The sequence below is a fragment of the Lutra lutra genome, chromosome X (genome assembly GCF_902655055.1).
Source record: "Lutra lutra chromosome X, mLutLut1.2, whole genome shotgun sequence".
NCBI lineage: Eukaryota > Metazoa > Chordata > Mammalia > Carnivora > Mustelidae > Lutra > Lutra lutra.
Window position 1 is genome coordinate 87307512 of NC_062296.1, and position 22821 is coordinate 87330332.

Genomic DNA, 22821 nt, shown 5'->3' on the forward strand with positions numbered 1-22821 from the left:
TTTCTTTTCAAGTGTCCATTGATGGATAAATGGGTAAAGAAGATCTGAGATATATATATATGAATGTTATCCAGCCATTAAAAGAATGAAATCTTGCCATTTGCAACAACATGGATGGACCTAGAAGGCAAAATGCTAAGTGAAATGAGTCAGGAGAAAGAAAAAAAAACATATGATCTCATTTATATGTATAATCAAAAAAAAACTCAAGCTCACAGATACAGAGAACAGATTGGTAGTTGCCAGAGTCAACCACCTGCCCCGGGTGGGCAAAATGGGTGAAGGGAATCAAAAGGTACATACTTGCAGGGATAATACAAGTAAGTCCATGATGTCGTGTACAACATGGTTGACGACAGTTAACAATTCTGTATCGCATATTTAAAAGTGGCTAAAAAAGGTTTGTGCAGTGGTCGTATCGTAGCCAATGAGGTTTATCTGAGGCGCGATTATTGCTAATTAAGAGTTGTTAAAAGAACAGATCTTAAAAATTCTTATCACACACACAAAAAAATGGTAACTGCGTGGTGATGGATAGTAACTAAACTTATGGTGATCATTTCACAATATATACAAATAATGAATCATTATGTTATACTCCTGACACTAATATAATGTTATATGCCAGTTATATCTCAATTTTTAAAAGGAAAAAAAAAGTAAGGAAATGCCACACTCCCCATCTGGGATTATAATGAGCTGATGACTATAGAGGGGTTTCTCAGCTATAAAATAACCATGATCACAATTATCGTCACTAAAATTCTTTCAGTTTGTCGGCATTGGGTAATTCTTTCAGAATGCTATTTTCTAAGCAGAAGAGATAAGGCTGGAAGGTTGGAAAGTTCTGTGCATGGCACTGATGATCAAGCCATTGCCTCTTCGCTCCCCAAACACAGAATGAGGACTTTGATTTCATATGTTCTGGGCACTGTGGAGAGTGCAAGGGTTAAAATGTGACTAAGTAGTCATGACCCCTGCCCTTCACAAGTCATAGTACTCAAAATTTAACTGCCCTGTCACTTAAAAGAAGCTTAAAAACCCAACTAACTTCCTCACCCATTTTTAAGTTGACATCTCAAATTTTTCTTCATAAATTAAATATCTGTAAAGGTTAGAATTACCAATGCATTATAAATATGAACATTTAAAAGTACCCAACAGGGGCACCTGGCTGGCTTAGTCAGAAGAGTGCGCAACTCTTGATCTCAGGGTTGTGAGTTCAAGCCCCACGTTGGGTGTAGAGATTACTTAAAAGTAAAATCTTTAAGGGGCGCCTGGGTGGCTCAATTGGTTAAGCGACTGCCTTCAGCTCAGGTCCTGATCCCAGGGTGCTGGGATGGAGCCTGGAGTCAGGCTCCCCGCTCTGCGGGAAGTCTGCTTCTCCCTCTCCCTCTGCCCCTCCTCCCTGCTCATGTTCTTTCTTTCTTTCAAATAAATAAAATCTTTTTAAAAAATCTTTTAAATAAATAAAGTGTCCAACAGAATCTAATACCATTTGATACTTATCATCATCCATTTTTAAAATATAGACATTTTACAGTATTTCTTTCTCCTCAATCTCATATTTCCATTCCACTTCTCCTATAGAATTTTATCCTAATGAAGTTTATTTTTATGTTTGAAAGATCCTGTCATCCTGTACCCCCCCACACACACACGCACTTTTTGAACTCCAGTTCATCTTTCTCACCAAAGTCTAGCTGAGGCATGGTACTGTTGGGTTCAAATTCTAGCTCTACTGAATAATAGTTGTGTATTTAGGTAACTTATTTAACGTCTATGAACTTCAGTTTTTTCTTCCATAATATTGGGAAATTGATGTTGCCTATTGTATGTAAAGTTGCAAGGATTAAATGAATCAGTATATTAAAATACTTAGTTCAGTGCCCAGTGTATAGTAAACATTTAATAAAGGATGGCAAAGTATTAATCTACTACACATAATACCTCTCCACTCAACATATAAGAGAGCCACCCAGTGGAACATTTTTCATACAAACTAGATCCATGATATTTTGGCCAACCCTTCTTTTTTATTGAAGAATAATTGACACACAATATTGTATTAGTTCTAAGTGTACAACATAGTGATTCGATATTTACGTACATTAGGAAATAAATGGTCACCACAATAAGCCTAGTTACCATCTGTTGCTTTGCAAAACCGTTACAATACTATTCATTATATTTCTGTGTCTTATTTATTTTATAACTGGAAGGTTGTACCTCTTAATCCCCTTCACTTATTTTGTCCATCCAGCCCTGCTTCTTTATTCTTAGAATCCCTAACACAAACTACCAGTTTGCCAAGGATTCTTTTTCCAAAAGTACGTCAACATTTGATGGATGAGCAAATCACTAATTTCCTCCTGACTGTTTGCCCATTGCCACGACAAATTGCCGAAGTTTTAAATGTAAAAATAGCAGAAACTAGGGGCGCCTGGGTGGCTCAGTGGGTTAAAGCCTCTGCCTTCAGCTCGGGTCATGATCCCAGGGTCCTGGGATCGAGCCCCACATCAGGCTCTCTGCTCCGCAGGGAGCCTGTTTCCCCCTCTCTCTCTGCCTGCCTCTCTGCCTACTTGTGATCTCTGTCTGTCAAATAAATAAATAAAATCTTTCAAAAAAAAAAGTAGCAGAAACTAGAGTTTTCTTGACCATTTTAAGCAGTTATGAGGAAATGATAAACTATCATGTATGCTTTTCCCTCCACAGCTCTTTGAAAATCACACGGTAACTTTAAGTTACGTTAAGATAATTTATGGCTAATCCTTTTTTTTTTTTTTTTTTTAAGTAGGCTCCACGCCCAGCATGGAGTCCAAAGCAGGGTCCAAACCCACAACCGCAAGATCAGGACCCAAGGTGAAATCAAGAGTCAGACACCCAACCGACTGAGCCACCAAGGCACCCGTATGGTTAATCCTTAATCAAAAGTCACCTCCACATGTGATCCATGTGGTCTGTGTTTTGGTAATCCTATTAACTTAGAGTAGCTTTTTAAGTGAACCTTTGCTTGTAACAGGGATCATCTCTTTGGTTTCCTTAGGAATATACTCAAGGAAAATGAATGCATCTGATGAAAAGAAAACCAGAGTGGCCAGGCTGTGGAGCACATGGAATTCTCATATAGGGCTGGTGGGAGTATAATATGGAAAACTTTTGGTAGTTCCTTATAAAGTTAAAATCCACCTGTCCTATGACCAAGCAATTCCACACTTGGGTATTTACTCAAGAGGAACAAAACCATATGTCCCCTGAAAATCTGCACAAGAATATTTATTCTGCTTTATTCGTACTAGCCAAAACTCAAACATCCAACAACAAGAGAGTGAGTAAACGGTTTGTGGTCTATGTGTATAATGGAGATATAAGTAAGTACATAACACAGAGGTCCATTTCTATGAAGACCTAGGATCTGTGTTCAGAGAAATCAGAATGGTGGTTACCTATGGAGCGGGGACTTTGATTAAAAAGGATTACAAAGACCTTCATGGGATGTGGAAATGTTCTATGTCTTGAATGGGGCAGAAGGTATACGGGGGTACATCTTTGTTAAAAACCCATCGAACACTATACTTACTATCTGTGCGTTTCATTAGAGGTAAATTATACTTAGGAAAAAAAAGTGTTGAGAAAAAGAAGAAAATACAGCAGCATCCAAACTTACCATTGTAAGGGATCTTAAGGATCATTTCACCTTAATTTCCTCCATTTTGATGCCAGAAAATTCTATACGACAGCCCAAGTAGATGACCGCTAAACTTCAACTAGAGAAAACACAAAACCATGGCCCAGTCTTTTCCACTTTCCGGCCTCCCCAGCTGAATCACACTGCGGGCTTATGCTGGGCTTGTGCGGGCTTGTGGCTTTAACTAGTTCTTGCCCGGGCAGGCTCGGACTTCTCCCGTGAACTCAGCCCCGGGCGCCCTCACCCAGCTGTTGACCTTAGCACAGTACTTCGGCTAAGCAACATTTCTGCAGGGTCTTTAGAAGCCGCCCAGGGTCCTTAGCGTCGTCACTACGAGTAGATTATCTTAGACAATTTTGGACAATTTGGGGTGAAATTTTCCCAAGATCCTTGAAAAATTAGCCTCAGATAAACACAAGAAGTGCAGGACAGCGCGAGGACAGGAAAGCAGGCGGGGGTCTCGGTCGCCTACGTCTCTTGTGTAGGAAGCCTTATAATTAGGCTGTCATACTTGAAACCGGGCTTGGGAACACAGCACAAAGCGTGACTGATGTGGATGTTTTCCTTCCCATCTCATGCGACATTACAGCACCAAGCTGTACCCAGACGGCTGCTGCGGGGGAGGAGGCAGAGCCGAGACCTCCTCCTGCCTGGACCTGAGGGTCCAGGAAAGTCCAACAATGCCAGGAAGGAAGGTGGGGGAGCACTGCTCTCCACAAGGGAAGAAAATAAAGAGAGAGAGAGAGAGAGGAGAAGAAGAATACAGATACACTCCGAGGAAATAATGTAATTTCATCAACCCTCTCCTTCAGAAATAGGAAATGTTTCGCTTTTTCAATTTTCCTCTTTTTTGGTTTTGTTTTCAAATTAGACGGCAAAAACTTCACTGGGTACACACAAATAGATACTCAAATCGCAAGTTCTTAGTTCTAAGACTATGGCGCCACTGGGTAAGGAGGAGAAAGAGGGAAGTAAGTGGTTAAAGACAAACCCAGCGGTGAGGGAGCCATGGACAGGCCGGGAGGCTCCGCACAGGGGCACGGCCCCTCCCGCTAAGGTGATACCAGCCGCTGCTTACTAGAAGCTCACTGTTTGCCACCTGCTATGCCAAGCGCCTCACGGGACACTGTCTGACAAGTCCTGTTGTTATGCCCATTTTATAGCAGAGGGGCCTGCCGACTAGAGAGGCTATATAATTGGAATTGGCAATAGTAGGGAACCCGGACAGTTGACCCAGTGAGTTGAACTTTCCATCACCACGTGATACTCCTCCCAGGCCCCAAACCCCAACACATCTCCGACACACCAAGGTCTCTTCCCGGGGTCTGCAAGGCAAAATACAGCCCCAAACTGTCAAATCTCTCAGAGCAAAAGAAAGTAGTATCTCAAGTAAGTTTTGGACCTTTCTGCTGCCGCGGGGCAAACAATAAAAGCGATCAAGAGGGTGGTTAAAAATTACAAGCTCTACTGAAAAGAGCACAAAAGAGCTACACTGTTTTTGTTTTAATCATTTTTCTGGGTTTCTGTTAAGTTAGAAGAATTATCGAGTAATAGTTTATTTTAAATTCAAAACTGACACAGACCATTAGCGTTAAATGAACCCAAACTAAGGAGGAAAAATCAGCCCGCAGGCGAATTTTATTGTATCCCCAGTGCCCCTTCCTGATTACCAAGTTCGGGTCATTCCCGGCAGCCCTGCCTAGACTCACTGTCTCTCATCAGCAACAACTAAGTGTTCTTGCTATTTATCTCTGGTTCTTCCAGATTTGCTAAAAGCAGTTGGAAAGACTTTTGCACTGAGTGTTATTTTTAAGATTCTTTCTCAAAGGCCCAATATTTCTCCATAAAGATTCTAACTTAGGAAAGGCAGTATCAGGGGTTCTCGAAGTATAATATTTTAAATGTGGAAAACGTGACTCTCCTGCAAATATCAAGTGAGCACGAATCACAGGCTTATTTATCTCATGAAAGCAGAGAACAGCAAAGTAGTAAAGCTGGTTTGAAGGAGAATTCGAGAAACTGAGTATATACAGGCACTGAAAGAAGGAATGAGGGAGTAAGAGTACTAAATTAGATGTAAAAGGAATGTCCTGCAGAGCAACAAAAATGTAGTCTTTGGGGTTATGTATTTTACTGGACAGAAATTATTTACCTCTCAGCCAGATTAAAAAAAAAAAAAAAAAGGTTCAAGTTATCACATAACCTCTCAGTGGCGAGGTTCGAATCATGAGTAAATAGTAAATCAAATAAAGGTATGCTTTTTGCTTCCCTCTGGAATGAAATAATCCTGGGATGAGCCTGTTGGGAAAAGCTCCCATATGTCACTTAAAGGACACACAGTCATCCCTTTGCCTTATGTCCAAGTTTTAGATAATTTTTCCAAGCAAATTTTATTTTATATCTACAATATATTTATTATAGATATATAAAAATTTATATGAAATAAAATTTATTTTATATCTACAGTACTTCTATTCATTAGCAATAGGCATAGAATTTCAGTTTCAGTCTTCCAAATTCCCATGAGTAAAAGTATTCTTGGGAGACTCTACTTTGGTTTATGACTGTGGACTTAGAACCCAGCTCCTGGCAATGAACTTATTCTAGATGGTGTCAGGTAGACTCACTCCAATTCTGTGATTCCGTCATCAAATTCGGTACTAACTGAATCCCAGTCTAATTCCAAGCTCCCTCCCTTTGCTTTCCTGCCACCGAATCTAAAGACAAGGACACAGTGAAAAACTAGAGCCAAGTGTCTCTAGAGGGAGGATAAGATCTACCTTCGAGTCAACCTGCCTTAAGTTCCTCTGTGTTCACTGTTGATGGCCTGTCATCTGTTCTTCCTGAAAGGACAATTGACCGTGGGGGCTGTGGAAGGTTGTACATTCAGTTTCTGCTCACATAGTGCCTTCTCTCAATTCACCGTCACTGCCTAAGCAGGTTTGTGTGGCTCAGAAATACTTCATGGAGGGGCCATGCTTGACTTGGCCCTTGGAGTATGTGTAGGACTTGGAAGGATGGAGAGAAGAGTTGAGGGCATTCCATGTAGGAATAATAAGGTGACCAAAGGCATAGAGTGAGGACAAGAACGCAGTTACTGTGGCTTGACTAGAACCATGGTTTGGGGATGTGAGAATTAAGAGTGACAAGCAGAGGGACACCTGGGTGGCTCAGTCAGTTAAGCCCCTGCCTTCGGCTCAGGTCATGATCCCGGGGTCCTGGGATCAAGTCCTACATGGGGCTCCTTACTCAGCAGGGAGCCTGCTTCTCCATCCCCCTCTGCCTGCAGCTCCCCCTGCTTATTCTCTCTCCCACTCTCTCTCTCTGACAAATAAATAAATAAAATCTTTAAAAAAAAAAAGAAAAGGAGTGACAAGCAAGGAGTTTGGGTTATATGACGTAAGTAGAAGGTAACATTTGTCAAGTACCTAATGTGTCAGGCACTTTTGAGACTCATTTTGCAATGCCAATTTCAGATATTATTCCTTATTCCCCAAGTCATCATGTTAGAGAGAGACCTTTCAAAATTAAAATAGAGAGGCAGGGTGCCTGGGCAGCTAGTCGGTTATGCGTCTGCCTTTGGCTCAGGTCATGGAGTCCCGCATCAGGCTCCCTGGCCAGCGGGGAGTCTGCTGCTCCCTCTGCCCTTCAACCCACTTGTACTTTCGCTCTCAATCTCTCAAATAAATAAAATATTTAAAAAATAATAAAAATAAAATAAAATATAGAGGCAGAGTATTCCTTCTCCTAACATTACATGGCTTCCATTTTCCTTATCACTAAGCTACCAAATTTTTCTAGAAAATTTGGCATGAGAGTAGCATAAGCTGAAATCTAAACACACCTACTCTCCAATGCTTGGGTGTTCTGTGACAGGTCATGCCCCAAACTGATGTAGCTACCACAGTACTCGCAATCCTAGCTAATGTTTAGTGAGCAATTATTACGTGCCAGGCATATTGTACATAGTTTATGTGCATTGTTCCCTTCGATCCCCAAGACAACCCTATGTGGTAAGCACTACAATTTATTTCCATTTTGTAGAAAAGGAGTTTGTGGCTTGAAGAGATAAGCAACAAACACAAGGTCACAGAGTTGATAAGTGGTGGCATAACGATCTGGATCCAGGCCTCTGACTCCACATGGAAATCTAGAAAGGAAAGCCTGCTGCGATGACCACATGACTGTGGCTCTTCCAGAACATCACTTTGAACGCACATCTCTCCCACTGCAATGCGCCCATCTAACCCCCACCCTCCCAGTCCGGCCAGAAGCCAAGAGCCGTCATGCAGATGAAACTGCTCTAACTAAAATACTAAACTAATGATAGCATTACAAAAGGCAGGCTGGCTCTGTCAAGTGTGGTTGTGAGAAAGTGAGTAAAGGAATGAAGAGACAAGAAAAGGAGAATGGGGGCACCTGGGTGGCTCAGTGGGTTAAGCCGCTGCCTTCGGCTCAGGTCATGATCCCAGGTCCTGGGTTCGAGCCCCGCATCGGGCTTTCTGCTCAGCGGGGAGCCTGCTTCCTCCTCTCTCTCTGCCTGCCTCTCTGCTTACTTGTGATTTCTCTCTGTCAAATAAATAAAATCTTTAAAAAAAAAAAAAAAAGAAAGAAAAGAAAAGGAGAATGGACACAGAGTTTAGGCTCGGATTCTAGAATGAGACTTCCTGAGTTCAAATCCTGCCTTCATGACTTACTAGCAGTGTGATCTTGAGCAAGTTACTCAACCTCTCTGTGCTTTAGTTACCCCACGTGTAAAATGGAAATAGAGAGACACCCTGCCTGAAGGTCCTTATAAGGATTAAACGAGCAAATATTTGTAAGGCATACAGAAAAGTGGCCGGCATATATTAAGTACATAAGAAATGAACTGAATGAGGGAAAGTGTAGGTGGGCCAACCATAGTCCTTCAGGGCTACAGCCACACTGAAATGTTTAAAAGTGGGATAAGAAATAGAGAAATAGACCGGAGATTAGATTAGTAGCTCCTCTTCGAGCAAACACATAGGGTTTCCAAAGGTAGTCGGCCAACACCAAAGGTAGCAATTGGCATGTGTTGGAAGTAGGTGTAATTAAACTTGCTTTGGTTCTAGCAAAGCTGCCCTGACACATATCATAGTGTGTGTCTTTAAGTTCAGTAACAGAAAAGCTTGTGAGTACAAGGGTTCAATAACGAGTGCTGAACATCTGAACGTAATTCAATTTTCCTAGTGGGTGATCCAATCATCGTGCTGAATAAAAATGGCCAGTCAGCCACCTAAGACAATATTTCCCAGGAATAGGAATTATCCCTATTTGGATTACATACCACTAGTATGTAACCTACGAAAAGTATGTAGTGGCAGTCAAAATCGCTGACTCATATATGTCTCAGTAAGTAACTGAAGAGAGACAAGACTGGTAGGCCGAGTTTTGCCACCTTAACCAGATTCTCCTATTTTTTTTTTTTTCTCCTGAAGATTTTTGCCTTGTACACCAGCTAGATCATGCCCTTTCCCTTCCAGGACCCTTTTTCCGCAAGCCTCAGTGTAGCATCATTTTATCAAGAAACAGACCTAATGGCACAAAATGACTTGCGTACCTGGGTGCGCATGTGAGTCCCTTAACTGTGTCTTATAAAAGCACGTGTCCTCAGACAGCCTGCATAGTTGCTCTGCTGCTGTTATTTATTTTTTATTTCCTTTTCAATGGTTGCTCTGCTTTTCTTCATTAATTCCTTTCTTCTCAGATCATTGCTAATATTGGAGAAAGCAGGTAGAGAGACACCGAATTATTTTTAGTTCTGTGACGTTTGTCTAGCTTCCATCTGACATTTAACTGTTGTACTAAACAAGCAAAATACTTGAGCAAAATTTGAAGTTTACAGAACTATTAACAATTTATCAAGTTATTCTTTTTCCCCTAAAACACGTATTTTGCTGTTAAAAATTTTTTCTACATCTCTCAATGTGATAGTCTTACATCTTAGAGCCAAAATCTTCTTCAGTTGCTTTAGTTTTGAAATGTGTCAACTCACAAATTAAGGCAGATTCATTTTTCAGACTGGTTACCTATTAGAAACGTATCCACTTCTTCTTCAGATTTCTTTAGATTTTCCCTTTCCCTCAATGGGTAGGATATTTCCTTCCTGCTGAGGGTTCCCACTTCTCCTCAACACACATAAAACACAAAGGTTCTAAAGAGAAAGCATTTAGTTTGATTATAAGCAAAGGATCCCAACAGGAAATTAGGTATAATTTCATGTTACTACTGATAAACACCAAGGTGTTGCTTGTCTTTTTTGTTGTTGTTGTTTTAAAGATTTTACTTATTTATTTGGCAGACAGAGATCACAAGTAGGCAGAGAGTCAGGCAGAAAGAGAGGGAGCAGGCTCCTGGCTGAGCAGAGAGCCCGATGCGGGGCTCCATCCCAGGACCCTGAGATCATGACCTGAGCCGAAGGCAGAGGCTTAACCCACTGAACCACCCAGGAGCCCCTGTTGCTTGTCTTTTGTTAAGGGATTATTTGTATCTTCTGCTTTAAAGAAAAAGAAAAGAAATTGTTTGTTTTTCAATACCACGCTGCTGATTCACCATCAATATATACATATTGTCCTGACAAACAGTTGCTTGGTCCCATTTCTGATAAAGATATACAGATGTGCCTGTTAGCTGGCTGACATCAGAGGAGCAGCCTATGTCCATTTTCTGTCTTCAAGAAAAGATAAGTGATCAATAAAGCTTTCTAACATAGAACCTTTGCCTTATCTAATAGGTAGCCTTAACTCAGTGATTCTCAGTCCTCGATTTTTCAATCTTCCTCTTTTTTTCCAACTGCTTCAAGGTGTGTTGGGAAAGCTTTTAAGAAATTGGGAAATGAAATTAACTTTGGTTCAACCTACACTTGGTTGAATGTGTTCATTTTGAAGGTAGTGCATCCATTAAATTAAATTAAAATATAGTAGAAAATGAAAAGATGGGGGAAAAATCTTATCTTTTCCTCTGTAGTAGAAATAGATACTGATTTATTAAAGGTCTTGCAGACTAAAAATAAACAAAACAAAAAACAAACTGGAAATATATGTGATTTGGTATTGAAAGTTCTAACACCATTCTACCCTCTGTGGACTATAAACCTGAAAACTGAGACACGCTGTTATAATCACAGGACTAACTGGAAGCAATGAGATTGCAATTGTCAAAAAATAATCAGAAACAGGAGAAGGTTTTTAAGGGTCCCTGGGTGGCTCAGTCAGTTGAGCGGTTGAGCCTCTGCCTTCAGCTCAGGTCATGATCCCGGGGTCCTAGGATCAAGCCCTGCATCAGGCTCCCTGCAGGGAGCCTGCTTCTCCCTCTCCCTCTGCTGCTACCCCTGCTTATGCTGACTCTCTCTCTGTCAATTAAGTAAATTCTTTTTTTTTTTTCAAAGATTTTTTTAAAAATTTATTTATTTGAGAGAGAGGGAGCAGAGCATGCGAGAGAGAGAACTTGAGTCGGGGGGAGAAGGGCAGAGGGAGAGGGAGACTCCCAACTGAGCATGAAGGCCCACATGGGACTCAATCCCAGGACCCCAGGCCATGACCTGAGCTGAAGGCGGATACCCACCTTACTGAGCCACCCGGGCGCCCCAAATACATAAAATCTTAAAAAAAAAAAAAAAGAAACAAAGAAAAAGGCTTTTAGTATTAAATAATATTCTAAATGTTAAATATCAGAACAACAGACAGGCATGGTAGGTCTCCTTAAGTCTCCCAGGTTCCGATATAAACGTGGACTTGCCTTAGCTTCAAGGGAACTTTGCTTTTACCCAGAGATGTAAAAATGCCAAGATTAAACAATCACTTTTATCTTGATCATATCTGATAGCAAATACTCCTAAGGCTTACCTACAGACCTAAGGTATATATTAAGATAACTCACAGATGAAACAGACTTATCATAGCATCCCATAGTACCCCTGAGTTAAAAGAAAAATTTATATACATGTATATATGATATATACGAATATATACATCTCCCAAGAAGAACCTGGTTTCTGCTAAATTTTGCTTTTTGTAAGATTTCATCCTACTAATTCTCAAATCAACACTTCTACTAAATAATTATTTTCTAGCCTTCTTCCAGTGAATACTTGGATGTATTAAGAGGAAATTTGGGTTTTGCACAATTAAAAAATTGGAATTTTCAATCAAATAAAAGGTGATATAATTTTCATTAGTTATTATTTTCAAAATGCTCAATATTTGTGTGAACTCAGCAAAGATCTTAAGCCAAAATAAGGCAATTACATAGCCAACAAATATAAGCTCAGCAGGGTTTCATCAGGGGCTCATAATGGCTCTAGAAATGTGATTCAGGCCTCATATATCCAAACAGTAACTGACAGATGACCGTCAAATTCACAATGGACAAGCAATCTTTCCACCACTCCCATCTAGAAACAGAGTCCATTTTGCCTCTGCCCCACCCCCCGGCCCTCCCGGATATGCATTGGGCTGGAAGTCCTTTACCAACATAATAACAGAATATAGAAGAAATGATGCTGTACCCATTCCAGACTTAAGCCTTTAAGACACTTGGCAGGTTGGTTCTCTCTCGAAAGCTAGCTGCCATGTATGAAGTATGACCACCTGAGCCTGTCATGCTCTGATAATCCCCAGCCACATGAGAAACTCCAAAGGATAAGATACTATATAAAAAAGGAGACCAATGAGCCCCAACGTATCACATACCAGATATGTGAATGAAGAAGCTCTCTTGGGAGGGGACTCTCTCTCCTACATCCCCCTTTCCCACCTCCACTCCTTCCTGCCTCATCGGCTGGACACAAAAAGTACAATGGAGTTGTCCTGCTAAGCCCTTGCTGAATTCCTGACCCATAAAATCATCATCAAAATAAAATGGTTGCTTTAAAACTCTAAGTCTTACAGTGGTTTGCTAAAACAAATGGATAAACTAAGAGATGATTCCTTTTGCATTACTGAAAGCTCAGCTTTAAATTAACCTTTAAAGTGAGGGGCAATTATGTACAAATTGGATTTTTTTTCCTGTGGACTAGTAAATTAATATTAGAAGAATTATTGCTTCTTTGGCGTAATTTGACTTCACTTTTCCTTATGTCCTCTAATCTAGTAAATGAAGACACTAGATTTTAGCCCCTAGCAGAGCTCTGCTGCAGGGCAGCAGAAAAGCAGTAGCCCCAAGAGCCCATACTAGGTTTCATTGACAAAAAGAAGAGGGCATGTTGAATTGTCAGAGTTATGCAACTTCAGAGATGGCCTCAGGAAAAAACCACCTGTGGAAGATTGGCAGAGAGAGAGCCATTGATTTGTTTAATGATACTGACTGAGTATTGACCTTGTGCTAGAAATCTGGAGACACACACCAAAAAAGTCCCCTTCCGCCATCAAGGAGTTTGTTTACGTGCTAGGTGAAGAGACAGGCAGGTAGACAATTACATTGCTATGTGATAAATCCAAAAACCTAAGTGTGCGCCCACGGAAGCAGGATGAAAGAAGACCCTGGTGTCCCTTAGATTAGGCTGAATGAGAGGAAGTTGCCAAGGTTCAGCTGGTTTTGATCTACAAATATGGTTACTTCCTTCAGTTTCACCTACTAGTTTGGTCTATCTAGGACGCAGTGCAAACAGGGAGAATACTGGACAATAGGGTTGGAAAGCTAAACAGGGCCATTTCAGACTTAAAAACAAAAACCAAGGCTCCTTGATGTCAAGCTAATTCGACTGCTTTTTAAACTGGAGGAGACATTAAGTCTTTTAAGAAGAATAAAAGTAGGAAACTCTTTCAGAAATACCACCCTTTATTGTGGCTCACTTAAAAAAAAAAAAAGAGTCTCCACCTTTTAGAGAGATATTCTCAAATATTTATAAATGAAATGATACAATGTCTGTAATCTTCCTCAAAATAAGGGCAGCGATTGGGGAAGTTGATGGAAGTAGAGATGAAACAAGATTGGCAATGAGTCTGATCGTTGCTTAAGCTGAGGCAATGGGTACATGGAGTTCATTAGACATGCTGTCTTCTTTTGTATATGTTTTTAACTTGCCATAATAAAAAATAAAAATACAGGAAAGAAAAATATAAAAGGAAGGAGGGAAATAAGAAAAAAGAAAGAAAATACCCTTGTTGCAGTGTGGATCAATTTTGTGTGTGTTGGGGGTTGTATTAGTTCCCTAGGGCTGCCATAAAAAAATTAGTCTAAACTTCATATTTTAAAACAACACACATCTATTCTCTCACAGTTCCTGAAGGCCACAAGTCCAAAACCAAGGTACCAGTAGGGCCACACTCACTGCAGAAGCTTGAGGAAAGAACCCTTCTGGGCTTCTTCCAGCTCCCGATGGCTCCAAGTGTTCCTTGGCTTGTGGACACATCACTCCACTCTCTGCCTCTGTCTCACAGCATCTTTCCCTCTGTTTTTGTGCTCTCTTCTCTTCTTACAAGGATACCAGTCATTAGACTTAGGGCCCGCTTCAAATCTAGTATGAGGTTATCTCAAGATCCTCAACTGTATTTCCAAATAAGGTCACATTCTGAGGTTCCAGATGGACATGAATGGGGGGGGCACATTTCAACCCATGACAGGGGTATACATTGGAAGTAAAAACTGAAACTGGAGATGGGAGGGAAAATTAGAAAACCAGTGAGTAATAATGTTCAGAAATAAGGAAAGCCAGAACTAAGGCATTACCTGTGGGGATTCAGTTGGGTTTTACATGCAGATACATATATCATAGTTGCTAATATGGGCAGTAAGTTAATGACTGATGTAAGTTCATGAAGCAGCAGGAGGCCAAAGGGAACCTAAAATCGACTGGGGGAAGGCGTTAGTTAGAGAAGGCTTCTAAGGAATCATCAAGTGCTGACCAGCAGAGGACGAGGCTTCACTCCAGAGAACAGCTGGAATAAGGACATAGAAGGGGAAGTCAGTGCAATGCCATGTGGAGAAAACTATAAACAATTTGGTGTTGTTGGAGTGTTTAATGTAAGGCAAGGAGAAGCAAAAGCAGAGCCTAAAGCAGTAGGCAGGGGCTAGATCAAGGACAACTATGAAAGCCATCTCAATGAATCGGTCCTTTACTTGCTGGTTTTCTGGAACCATTTCAGGGTTTAAGCAGGGGAGTGGCATGAACCACATTTTTCTCTTAGAACGACTTGCCTGGCAAATAGAATTAAGGGTAGATTGGAGGCAGAGAGCTTAATTAGGATGTATTTGTGGTCCAGGCAAGAGATGATTGGGGGGCACCTGGGTGGCTCAGTGGGTTAAAGCCTCTGCCTTCGCATCGGGCTCTCTGCTCAGCAGGGAGCCTGCTTCCCCTCCTCTCTCTCTGCCTGCCTCTCTGCCTACTTGTGATCTCTGTCTGCCAAATAAATAAATAAAATCTTAAAAAAAAAAAAAGAGAGAGAGATGATCGGGGCCTGACCTAGGGCAGCCATCATAGATTCAGAGAGGAGGGTGTGGAATCAAGAAATAAAAGCAGCAGGATGTGGCGATTCATGGGACACTGGGGATGAGGGTAAGGGAAGAATCAAGGCTATCAGCCAGAATGGGTTTATGAGTGATGGTGATGTCAACCACTGAGACAGAGAATACAGGAGCAGGTTTGTAGTACAGATGATCATTAGTTTGTTTTATAATACTTTGAGTTTGTGGTCCCTATGGTACATGCAGGGGAATTAGCCAGTAGGCAGGTATAAATACAAGAGTGTGAAATTTGAAGGAAGGATCAAGTTAGAGATACAGATATTAATGCATCAGGATACTAAAGGGTTGGTCAAAACTGTGGAAGTAGCTAAGATTCCCAAGGTAGAAATTTAGAAGGAAAATGGGCTAAGGATGGAATTTAATAGTCAACAGAGGCTTATATAAAGACAATATACAATAAAGGTGGTGCCACGGGGCACCTGCGTGGCTCAGTTGGTTAAGCAACTGCCTTCAGCTCAGGTCATGATCCCAGGGTCCTAGGGTCAAGCCCCCTGGGCTCCCTGCTCAGTGGGGAGCCTGCTTCTTCTTCTCTGCCACTCCCTCTGCTTGTACTCTCCTGCTCTTCCTCTGTCAAATAAATAAATAAAATATTTAAAAAATAAATAAATAAAGATGGCACCACAAGTGAATGGGAAAAGGAAAGCTGTTTAATAGATGACACTGGGAAAAAGTGGCTCACTGATGAAGAAAAATAGAACTGTACTAATATACATACAAAGATTGATAAACAAACACGAAATGTTCAACTATAAACTCAATAGATTAAAAAGTAAGAGGAAATCTTTGTGAATTAAGAGTAGAGAGCTTCTTAAATAAAACCTCAAAAGCATAAGCCATAAGACAAAACAAGTTTAATAATTTCATTTAAGGTATCTGTTCAATGAAGAACAGCATCAATGACCAAATGGCCAAATGGAAGATACGTGCAATATCGAACACTGAGAAGAAAGGAATAGTCAAATTTTCGAGAAACTCCTAAAAATGAATTGTAAAAAGGAAACAACTTATAAAAATCAAAAACCAAGGGCCAACAAACAATATGAAGAGATGTATAAACCCATTAGTAACCAGAGAAATGCGAATCAGTAGGACAATGCTCTACGGCTTCACAATCACCAGCAACAATAAAGAAGCTAGATAATGCCCAGAAAAGTAGGATACAGGGATCCACATACACCACCGCTGGAGTGACCTGGTGAACCTGTTCTCTATGGCCACCCCGAAGAATTTTGCTGAACTGTACAACTTAGTCAACTTGTATAAGACTACTCAACTACTCAAGAGCACTACAAAGTGAATACTATTTGACCCATACATTACTCTTCCTGAATAATTCTGTGGGGGAAATAAGAACCTTACAAGTGTTAAAAGTTGTTATTCAAGAATAGTCACTATAGGGGTGCCTGGGCAGCTCAGTCGATTAAGCATCTACCTTCGGCTAGGGCCTTGATCCCAGGGTCCTGGGGGTCCTGGGACCAAGCCCTGCATCAAGCCCCGCATCGGGCTCTTTGCTCAGTGGGGAGCCTGCTTCTCCCTCACCCTCTGCCTGCCGCTCCCCCTGCCTGTGCTTTCTCTCTCTCTGTCAAATGAAAAAAAAAAAAAAAAAAAGAGCAGTTACTATATCATTTATACTAAAAAAATGGTAAAGCCTTAAATGTCCATCAATGCACACCTGTTAATTATAAAGTACATTCAGCTTGAGTGCAAAAGCACAACTTAGGGGATTAAAAAAGCAATTTGACCACATTTTAGTTATGTTATAATTCTATCTGGCAGCAGTCACCAAACTTTTTCTATTAAGGAAAAGAAAATGCATATTTCATGCTTTGCAGGCATATATCTCTATCACAAGTACTCAACTCTGCCATTGTACTGTGAAAGCAGCCACATATACTACATAAATAAATGGACATTTATTTCCAATAAAACTTTACTTATAAAAACAGGTAGCAGGCTGGAGCTGGCCCATGGCTATTGTTTGTCTATCCTTGCTGTTAGAAGAGAAGGAGATCTTCTTATGTTCCGGTTCTACAATGTTAGTCTTGAGAAACATTTCTATCCTATTTCATCTTATTACTGTGAGAATTAAATAGCATATGTCAATGTAAATTAGCCACTAAATGATATAAAAATATAGCCTGCTTTTATCATTTCCAAGTGCTTCTATCATTACATTTACTTCACTCCAGTCTTGAGACCTGCCTCTGAAGGTAGGTGTTTGATTGGCATTTATCTGTCTGAGAAGCATGTTAAACGTTCCCAAATCATTCTACCCAATCCCAGTCTTTGTTCACAGTCTTGCAGCCATGAGTTTAATCAAAGTCTTATCTAAAAGCCATCCTCAAAAAAAAAAAAAAAGTTACCCTGTTCAGATCATTCCTGGATTATTCCCATTTTTATAATTTGTAGAGCTATGCAGTCACACACAACTTGCGCACAGAAGGACCTCATGTTTGGTATGCGGGAGAAAAAATAATTTTCTCTCTACCCTCCAGGTTCTTTGCTGAGATCCCCTGTAATAAAAGACAGATTAACAAGAGAAAAACAAACAGAAGTTTAATACCATGTATACTTCCTGTCTGTATATATGGGAGAGACTCAGAAAAACTCAGTAACTCCCCAGAATGGTTCAAATCACCACTTTAAACATCACCTCCAGCTACAGACAAAGGGAGAGGGAAGCTGGTTTCATGAGGTGACCAGGCAAAGGACAGTGGACAAGGGTAAGGTCATTATGCAGATCTAAACCCTTGCCTTCTCCATTGAAGACTATCTAGAGGCACCAGGGTGGCTCAGTCCTTAAGCATCTGCCTTTGGCTCAGGTCATGATCCCAGGGTCCTGGGGTGGGCCCGCATCGGGCTCCCTGCTCATTGGGAAGCCTGCTTCTCCCTCTCCCACTCCCCCTGCTACTCACTCTCCCATTCCCCCTGCTTGTATTCCCTCTCTCGCTGTCTCTCTCTTTCTGTCAAATAAAATCTTTAAGAAGAAAAAAAAGTTTCTAAAGATTTGGTCATCTTCCTTTTCCTGGTACAGGCAGAGAGATACGCTTACAAATTGAAATTTACCCTATGAAGGTAAATGTATCTTACAAACGGGTAACTTTTACTCAGTTGCAGGGCTTTTCCTGTATTTTTTGTTTACTGAAAATATTCAGCTGAAGATAATCCTTATGCCAAAGAGGCATATTTGTGGGTGGCAAATTCTGCACCCCTCACTGGTTTAATGTTCTGTCTTTAAATTCTTAATTTTTGAACAAGGGACACATTTCACAAATTGTGCAGCTAGTCCTACTCTTACACACCAGAAGAAAAATTAACTTCCCATTCCACATTTATAACACCTTCAAGCCACAAAATGTTTGATGATAAGAAAACTTAAATGACCTCTATTCCTATGGATAGCTCCACAGAAATGTTTCCTATATTCTTTTATCTCTTGAGTCTAGTCCACCTCAACGAAAAGAAGGAAAGCTCTTTAAATTATGTTAGACTTATGGAATGCCCCCTAACTGGCAGAAGTAAAATAATAGATTATAGATGTTTAGCTAGATATATGAAAGGTCATTTTTGTCTTCTTACTGGAGATATAAAAATACTTGATCCATAAAGGTGATCTCAATAAATATTTTTTCCTGTTATGATAGTATTGAGAATTTAAAATCAAGTCATAATTATATACTATTTGCATAGTTATAAATAACGTAGTTTGTGGTCAAAATGCAAATACATACTGTTAAAGTACTAAATTAAACTCTTCCTAGGAATTCACTTTGCTATTCATATAGAAAACAAGAGGGTTCTGGTTTGAATGTGAGGGACAACAAAATGTGTATAGGGGTTCAGGACAGATCCCCCCCCCAGAATGTGCCGCTTTGACATGTGCATTACTTTGAGCTGAAGGCCCTTGAGACCCTGTAGGCTCAAGGGAAACTTTTGTCCTCTCTTTACCCTAGGGAAGAAGCAGATTTGGGGTCTTTTCCAGAATAAGGGTCATTAACAGAGATAAATTTTATCGGAGTGACCCATCTGTATGATAGGGCAAATACCTAATTACCAAACATCTGCTCTCATCACTCTGTGAAGTGCCTTCCTTTCCTCTGAAATCCCAGACCCCTACACCCTTCTTCTTAGTTCAGAATGATGTACATACTTCATTTTGCTTGTCTTTGGAATTTCCATCTATGTGGATTCCCCATACCTATACCTATTAAGTTGGATTTTTCTCCTGTTATTTGTCCCATGTCAATTTGTTTCTTGGTCCAGCTAGAAGGACCTTTGAAGAGACAGGAATTCTTGCTTTTCAACATATGTAACCCTAAAACATGCCAGTTTGACATGTGGATTATATTGAGTTTAAGGCAATCGACACACAGAAGACTCAAGAAATCTTTACCTCGGGCGCCTGGGTGGCTCAGTGGGTTAAGCCGCTGCCTTCGGCTCAGGTCATGATCTCAGGGTCCTGGGATCGAGCCCCGCATTGGGCTCTCTGCTCAGCAGGGAGCCTGCTTCCTCCTCTCTCTCTGCCTGCCTCTCTGCCTGCTTGTGATCTCTCTCTGTCAAATAAATAAATAAAATCTTTAAAAAAAAAAAAAAGAAATCTTTACCTCTCCCTTAACTACCTAAAAGAATTTAGATAGGGGGCCTGCCCTGGGAAGAGAGTTATTACCAGAGATAACTTTTTATCTGAAAGATCTATATGGCAGGGCAAACATCTAATTAACAAACATCTGCTCTTCTTATCAATCTGTGAATTATCCCCGCCCCCTTTGAAGCCCCAGGCTCCCATGGCATTCTTTAGCTCAGATGACTAAGACTCATTCTAAGCCTAAACTGACTGACTTGTCCTTGGGTCTCATGCTCTTATGGGGCTCCCATACATACACAATTGGTTTTTCTCCTGTTTATCAGTTTTACATCAGTTTACCAGACAAAGAACCTAGAAAGGTAAAGGAAAAAATTTTCTTCTCCAACAAACGCTTCAGTATTACACTGATACTGTCTGGCACACATCAGTTGATTGTGTTTGCCCAGTAAGTGTGAACAATGACTGCATCTAGCTGCTAGTGGGACACAGACATTGCCTAAGAGTTGCAGCAAGGTTTCAGTGGTCTGCCTTTGGTTTCCAAATCACACTGACCAGTTTCCAGCACTCTACGATGGGGTATTTAAAAGTAAACAGAGGGGCGCCTGGGTGGCTCAGTGGGTTAAGCCGCTGCCTTCAGCTCAGGTCATGATCTCAGGGTCCTGGGATTGAGTCCCGCATCGGGCTCTCTGCTCAGCAGGGAGCCTGCTTCCTCCTGTCTCTCTGCCTGCCTCTCTGCCTGCTTGTGATCTCTCTCTGTCAAATAAATAAATAAAATCTTAAAAAAAAAAAAAAAAAGTCCTCAATCTGATGAGGTCCAATTTAAAAGTAAACAGAGAACTGCATTGTTTCTTTTAAAGGGAGGGCTACTTTTTGATTTATTTATAATGGGGATAAAATACCCTTTCTTTAAAGAAAGCATATTTAGATACAATGAACCCATCCACTTTTTGTAAGTAACTTACAAGTCAAGGGAAGAAAAAACAAATATGGCTTCAGTAGTGTCTTATTCATAATGAAAGTTGTTTAAAATGAAGTTTCTATAGTTAGGTAAGCCAATATTTGCTGGTGAGGTAGCCCCAGAAATTTCAACCCAAGATTCACTCTGGGCTATTTATGAGAAGAATGACCTAACCTAATTACAGACACTGTATACAAATATGTACATATGTATAAATGGACATATATATATATATATTTAGACACAGTCATAAAATACACACACACATATGCTCACACATAGTAGCTGTGAATTTTTTAATTTTTCCTGACCATGCTATAGAAAAAGCATTTCTCAGTTATGGCTGTTTCTTTACAATTTATAATATTCCCACTGCTTGCCATATAATATCCATAAGTAGCATTTTTTTAAAAAGGATTTTCTTTATATTTTTGACACACAGAGAGAAAGAGCACAAGCAGGGGAAGCAGCAGAGGCAGAGGGAGAAGCAGGCTCTCTGCTGGGCAGGGAGCCCAATGTGGGGCTCCATCCCAGGACCCTGGGATCATGACCTGAGCCGAGGGCAGCCTTCCCCTTAAGTAGCATTTCTAAAATTTATTCCAGATTTTTTACCATTTACTTGAAAATGTTAATTTCCTTGTGAAAGCATAAATAGTGTCCATTTAACTAATTAAAAGATATAGCTGACAAAAAGTAGTTAGTCTAGAATTTCCTTTTGTATAGCTTTGGATATGGAGGAAGACTGTCAGCAAATGGATTTAAATCAGTCTGTCCTGAAAATTCAAAACTTTAGAAAATATTGGAGCATTCAGACCTTGAGATGGATTCATCCCATCATTTATTTCAGAAACCCAAGTTTCTATGTATCTCACGGTTGGTCATCCTAGTGATAGAACTTTTATCTTTCAGGAAAGAAGCTAGTAAAAATGAATAGCTTTTATCCTGAGTCTCTGACCTGAGCAGGGAGTCTCTACTTTCTGAAAAGTCATTTTTATCTGGCATTTTCTTATCTAAACTTTCCATTAACATCTACCATGTATGGTGTTCATTATAAAGACATGTAGCTTCTGAGTCTTCAAAAAAAAATTTTTTTTTAAATTTTACTGTGTCAGCTGTTTAGTATTTTATGGATTTTAGGCTTTGAAAATTACTATTCCATGTATGATATATCAGAATTCTTGATAATGTAGCATACATTTGCTAATCATCCCAGATAATAACTGAGTGTTGTATTCCCATAAGAAATTACACAAGACAGAACTCATTTCCATCATTTATGATCAAGGGTAAGTTACACAGGCTTTTTACTCTTGCTCAAAATTAATTCTAGTGAATGGGGAGCTGATCCATTTCTTTATTTTTTTAATTAAAATTTTATTTATTTATTTGAGAGAGAGAGCAGGAGCAGAGGGGACAGTCAGAGGAAGAGGGAGAAGCAGACTCCCTGTGGAGCAGAGAGCCCAATGCGGGACTCAATCCCAGGACCCTGAGATCATGACCTGAGCCAAAGGCAGATGCTTAACTGACTGAGCCACCCAGGTGCCCTGATCCATTTCTTTAAATATAGTTTTAACTTATACATACTACAGAGTCTATATGAAGAAAACTTTAAAACTCTACTGTAAAGCACAAAAAAGGAGAGAGAACTGGAGTCAACTTAAAAATATATGTTTTTTTTTTCAATGGAAAGACTCAATATCTTAAAAATATCAATTCTCTACTACTTCTATCCGAAATCAAAGCATGATAAAATGGCTATAATGAAAATGTTTCATTCTGGCACTTAAAAGAAAGATAGATCAAGGTAACAAAATAGAATATGGAAATAGAGTAAAATAATTCAGGGATTTACTAAATCATAGAAGTAATGTTTTATATCAGCAGAGAGACTATGTATTAGTCAATAAATATTAGAACAACAAGATACCTGTCTGGGGGGAAAAAATAAAATGAATTCATTTCTCACTCCCCACAACAAAATAAATCTAAGATATATTAAAGATTTAAATTTAATAAAAATGAAAACCAATATACAGAAAACTCAAAGTCGTCTTTTTAAAAAGCATAATCTTGAGTAGGAGTGGATTTTCTAATTAAGATGCAAAA

At 40.1% G+C, this 22821-nt stretch overlaps 1 pseudogene; it reads left to right on the forward strand.

Annotated features, from left to right (window-relative positions):
• Positions 1–398: 398 nt before the first annotated feature.
• On the forward strand, positions 399–583 carry LOC125092468 (uncharacterized; annotated as a pseudogene).
• The last annotated feature ends 22238 nt before the right edge of the window (positions 584–22821 follow it).